Raw genomic sequence first — 6000 nt, forward strand, 5'->3', positions numbered from 1 at the left:
GTGGCCTGGGAGGGTGCCCCTGACCGCAGTACCACTGCCCACCAGCAGGTGGCAGTGACCTTGGTGACAAGCCCCAGGGGGGCCCAGCTGACCGAGGACCGCAGGGTCTGCTCAAGCCTGGTGGGTGACAGTGGTGCCTAGGCTGGTGACATGTCTGCAGCACTTGTTGGGCCACACCCTGGGGCAGGCGGTCGGGGAGCAGTGGGCATCAGTTCAGGACCAACTAAACCTGGGAGAATGACGGGACCATGCCCGGCGCCCCCAATGTGCCACCTGGGATGATGCAGAGGGCAGAGGGCCCCTACCCCAGATGCAAGCGCCAGGGCAAGGCAAGGAGCAGGTGGTGGGTCTGGGTCCTGGGCAGGGTATACAGCAGGTGCCCACTGTTGCTGGCAGGAGACATAGGGCTGCTCCCCCTGCTGAAAAGGTGTTTATCTGTGCAAGCTGACAGTGGTGATGATGGCAGAGCAGAGGGGGAGGAGGAAGAGAAACAAGAGAAGCACCTGCCCATGTTGCTTTGATTGATCTGCGTCTCGGCTCTGAGTTGGGTTCTAATTCTCTCCCTGTGTTAGACCAGGAGCCAAGGCTCGGAGAAGGGAGGCTGCTTGCTCAAGGTCACACAGCTTCACAGCTTCCAAGGGTTGAAGCCTACATTCAAACCCAGCCACCTGGCTCCAGAACGCTGCTTGGGCTCAGGTGGTCTTCAAAGAGGGCTGGAGGTGTTCCCTGGTGGCTCCGCAGGTTAAGGATCTTGTGTTGTACTGATATGGCTTGGGTCACTGCTATGGCATGTGTTCGATCCTTGGCCTGGGAACTGCCTCATGCCACGCGGGTACCTCCAGAAAAGGGGGGGTTCAATTTCACATTTTTGTCCTAAGGTCTTTGATTTAAACCAATGCTTCTTGAAATGGGGTCGCCTGACCTGGGATTTGGCTAGAAATGCATTTCTGAGGAGGGGCCTGGCACTCTGTGTGTTAACCAGCTCTCCAGGTGATGTACTGGGCTTCAGGTCACCCACATGTGTTAAGTTAGCACATAGAGCACTGTGTCATGAGCTGCGGGCTTTCCACGTACCCTCACATGGGATTCTCCCAGTGACTCTGCAAGGTTGGCTGTTACAACCCCCATTTTACAAATGGGGAGACTGAGGCTCTGGGTAAAGCCCCAAGTCCCTAAGGGTGAGGCATGAGCTTAGACAGAAAGCTGGGTCTGAGTGGTTTCTCTGTCGGCTGCCCTGGGGAGAGATGATGGCCCTGGGGGACACAGCCGGCCCCCTACCAAAATGCATACTCTCTCTCTCTGCGGGCTAGAGGGCAGGTGGAGAGCTGGGCAAAGAAGTGCTCCCTCCTTCCAGGTATGTGGTCTTGGGAAAGTCATTGCCACTGAAATACATGCACCATTGTCTGGGGCCACCTCGGGCCCTCTGCTGGAAGGAGATTGGCTGAAGTGGGAGGGATCACAGTTCCCTCACGGCTCACCAGTACCTGGTCTGGGGCATCTCTGGCCCTGTCAGGATCAGCTTGGGTCCTGCCAGGGCACATCCCTGCACCCCCACCTCAAGGTTGCTTTTGGAACCAAATGGATTTGGATTCATAGCTCATCTTGGCCTCAGTTAAGTCTTCCAGAGTATCTGTTTTCCATCTATATGTTAGTTAGCCCAGCTAAAAGGGTCAGAAAACTCAAGATAAGTCTACTTTAAACGAGATAAAAATGTACATTTCTCATGTAATGCAGGTCCAGGATAAGGAGGCTGCTTCACATTCATCAGGGACTCTGCTTCCTCCCATCTTTTCCCTTGACAGTCATCATAGAGTTCTTTGACCTCATGATACAAAATGGCTGCTTGGGCTCCAGCCATCACACCCACATTCCATGCAACAGCCGCAAAAAAGACAGGCAGGTCCCCAACCTCACAGGACATGTCCCAGAAGCCACACCTACTAGTGTTGCCTACTTCCCATTGTCCAGGATACCCCACTAGTTTTGCCTATCTCTCATTGACCAGACTTAAATCACACAGCTGCTCCAAGCAGCAAGGGAGGCTGGGAACTGTTGTCTTTACTCCAGGCAGTATTGTATCAAGTAAAACTCGGAATATCTATTACCAAAGAAGAGAAGAGAAAAGAGAGAAAGAGAAAAGAGAGAAAGGCTAGTGGAAGGCTCTGTCTCCTTAGAGTGGGCACCATGATACCCCCTCCACCTGTGTGCCCCCCAGGGTTGTCAGGTCCTCCTTTCCCCGGCGGCTTCTTCAAATGTCAGGAGCACAGGGGAGGAATGCATGGCCCATTGGATGTCCTCTATGCCGCAAGAGCGGAGTTAGGATTTATTGCCCCCCCAGCCCGAGGCCACCTGCTGGAGGTCAGAGCCCCCATCATTCATACCCCTTGCTCAGCCGTGAGAGCTTCCCTATCCAGGGCCCACGGGATGCCCAGAGGCTTCTCCAACAGGACACTGAGCGGCTGTCATCAGAGGCCCCTCCCCAAGCAGGGCTGGTGCCCTCACCTGTCACTCCCACCCTCCCAGGGGTGGGGCCTTTTAGAGGGCCCTCAGCCATGTGCTGGGCCCTGGAACCGACCCACCTGTGGGTGCTGGAAGTTCTGGTCTCCAGAACTTTCCTGGCGGGGACAGGTGGCAGGTCTCAGCTTCCTCCTGGGCATGGGGTTCTCAGAACCCCCAGAAGTGATGCTGGCAAGGCTGGTATGGGGCAATGGTGGTGTGTGATTTATGGACAGCCGTGGAGTGATGGCCACAGAGGCTCAACTGGGGCCTGCACTGGGCACAAGGCTGGACTTTGGCTCAGTCCAGCACCTTCTCCCTGGCAGAAGGAATGGGGCTGCCTCCCCCACCACTTAAAGCCACCATGACTCAGGAGGGCTGGTGTGGGCTGGGAGGAGGAGAGCACAGGACTAGGGGCCAAGGTCTCTTGCTTGGGCCTTACAATTATCCTAAGAAGTATGTGCTGTTACTACCATCCTCGTTTTTCCAGTGAGGAACAGTTCAGAGAGGTAAAGCTAACTGCCCAAAGTCACACAGCACTGGGTCTTAAAAGTCAGAGCACAGGTCTGTGTTCAAATCTGGTTCCATCTCATGTTCCCTGGTGGTCTAGTGGTTAAGGATCCGGCATTGTCACTGCTGTGGCACAGGTTCAATCCCTGGCCCAGGAACTTTGGCATGCTGTAGCTGCGGCCAGAAAAAAGAAATCTGATTCCACTTCTTACTGCCACATGGATGGGACAGTTGCTTTGCCCTTCAGCCTGTTCGCCCCTGTAAAATGCGGGTGCCCATCCTTGCCCCATCCCCTCTTAGAGAACCCTGTAAACCAGGCAGTGTGGGACAGGTGAGGACTTTGGCTTGTCAGAACAGGCAGACCCAGAGGTCACTGGGTCCCTGATGTGATGGCCACGAGAGGGGTCAGGAGAGCTGGCCCCGGAAAGTCAAGGGTCCTGCAGGAGATGCTGCTGAGCGTGATGAGGCTGGAACTCCAGTCCTGGTCAAAGAGCGCCTACCTCTTGTCACTGAGAAAAACTCACCAGTGTCCAGTGCCGGCCCTCACTGCGCCTGCCCTTAGTCCCTGTCTCCCCATCACCAGGGTGGAGCTGTCTGGTGGCCCCGCGCTGCAGCCGCCTCTGGCAGCAGAGGGAGCTGTCTCCCTGGCGGTGGGGAAGGCCTGCCGGCACCGTCTACACTGCCTCTTGTCCGTTTCTTTCCTTCTTTCTCTCTCTCCCTTCCTTCCGTCCTTCCGTCCTTCCTTCCTTCCTTCCTTCCTTCCTTCCTTCCTTCCTTCCTCTCTCTCTCTCTTTCTTTCTTTCCCTTTATAAGGCCCCACCCGAGGCATATGGAAGTTCCTAGGCCAAGGATTGAATCTGAGTCACACCTGTGACCTTGGCAGAGACAGAATTGGCCCTGGCCACCACCAAAAACACGGAAACTGAAATCAAAAAGCAAGGAGGCGCCTAAAGAGAGGAGGTGACCAGATGGGACATGGGGTCCTGGGGCCGTGCGGGACATGAGGAAAAAACTAGGGAAATCTGCTTAAAGCTCAGACATTAGTTAATAACAATGTATTCATACTGGTTCATTAATTGTAACAAATGTAGCACGTTAATGCAGGATGTTAATAACAGGAGCCTACGGGTGGGGCACGTGGGAATTCTTCTCTCTGTCTTTGAATTTCCTATAAAGCTGAAGTTCCTGTGCTGGCTAACGAACCTGACTAGTTAGTGTCCTTGAGGACGCGGGTTCAATCCCTGGCCCTGCTCAGTAGGTTAAGGATCCGGTGTTGCCATGAACTTGGTGTAGATCCAGATATGGCTCAGATCTGGCGTTGCTGTGGCTGACAGTTGTAGCTGCAGCTCCGATTCAGCCCCCAGCTGGGAACCTCCATATGCCCTGGGTGCAGCCCTGAAAAACGAAGAAAGAAAAGAAAAAAAAAAAAAAAGAAAATTTCTTATAAATCTGAAACTCCTATAAAAGTAAAAATTATTAACAAATAAAATACAAGTCCAGCATCGTTACTTGCCTGTGAAATTAGTAAAGACCAGCCGGGAAGAAAACGAAAACCCACTGACCCAGTGCTGCTGAGGATGTGGTTAAACGGACAGGCTGGGACACTGCACTTAGTGTACTTTCGAGAAACGTGAATTTAAAGCCCAAAATGCTTGGCCTGAATTCAGAGATTCTCCTTTACATCCCAAGTGCAGAAAAAAAAAAAGGTTATGCAAAAACATGTTTATCACAACATTGTTGCTAACAGAAAAAATAACACCTCAGAAAGGACCTAATATTGGAAACGGAGCAGGTGGTTAAATAAACCATGGCACATGAATTCTCTCTACAGAAGTCACAAACTTTACGAAGACACTGCAATGACGTGGGACCATAGCAGGGTATATGTATTAACGAAAACTAAAATTGTGCTTACCGTACGGTTCATGCATCCATTAGTTTATCTAGCAAATACATATTTATTGAGAACTTGGCTGTGCCAGGCAGCCCCTACAGTCAGGAGAGGACCTTGGGGCCAGCCGTTACCCCACCCTGGGGTGAGGGTGCCAATAGAGGTGACCGTTCTAGACCCTTGGGTGAGGGAGAGGCTTCTAATGCAGCCTGGGGGCTGGACAGCTTTCCCAAGCCGAGTGGGTCAGCCTCCTGAAAAGGTGGGGGTGGACTTTCCAGGGGGAAGGCAGGTGACGACTGTGGACGGAGACTAGACCTGGGAACTTTTCCTGCCTGTACCCGGAGCCATGGAGGATAAAGAGGCAGTGACCCATCCATCCACGGAGGAAGGAATAAAGAAAAGCTGGTATGTAAAGATGTGTGTGTGTGTGTGTGTGTGTGTGTGTGTGTGTGTGTGTGTGTGTGTGTGATGGAATACAATGCAGTCATAAAAAAAAGAATGAAACAATGCCATTTGCAGCAACAGGGGTGGACCTATAGATTATTCTACTGAGTCACGTAAGTCTGATAGAGAAAGGCAAACATCATATGATATCACTTATGTGTGGAATCTTAAAAAATGACACAAATAAACTTATTTACAAAAAAGAAATAGACTCGTCGTCCTAGCAAACACCTCTGGGGTGACCAAAGGAGAAAGGAAGATAGGGATAAAGCCTCTCCCCCACCCAAGGGTCTAGAACGGTCACCTCTGTCGGCACCCCACCCCAGGGTGGGGTAACGGCTGGCCCCACTAGGATCTTGGGATTAACAGATACACACCACTGTGGATAAAATAGACAAACACAAGGCCCTACTGTACAGCACAGGAAGTATAGTCAGTACCTTGGAATAATCTATCACGGCAAATAATCTGAAAAACAATGCATACATATATTTGTATGTGTGTAGAATCTATTCGCTGCTGTTCACCTGAAACACTGTAAATCAGCTATAGTCCCTTTTTTTTTTTTTTTTCCTTGCTGGAAGCATGTGGAAGTTCCCCAGCCAGGGACTGAACCCAAGCTGCAGAAGCAACCCAAGTGGCTGCAGTGACAACCCACT

This window comes from Sus scrofa, chromosome 2, assembly GCF_054392235.1.
Source record: "Sus scrofa isolate SSC_HxYL_T2T_F1_AM1 chromosome 2, Sscrofa_HxYL_maternal_Yorkshire_Landrace_v2.0, whole genome shotgun sequence".
In the NCBI taxonomy this organism is placed as follows: Eukaryota; Metazoa; Chordata; class Mammalia; order Artiodactyla; family Suidae; genus Sus; species Sus scrofa.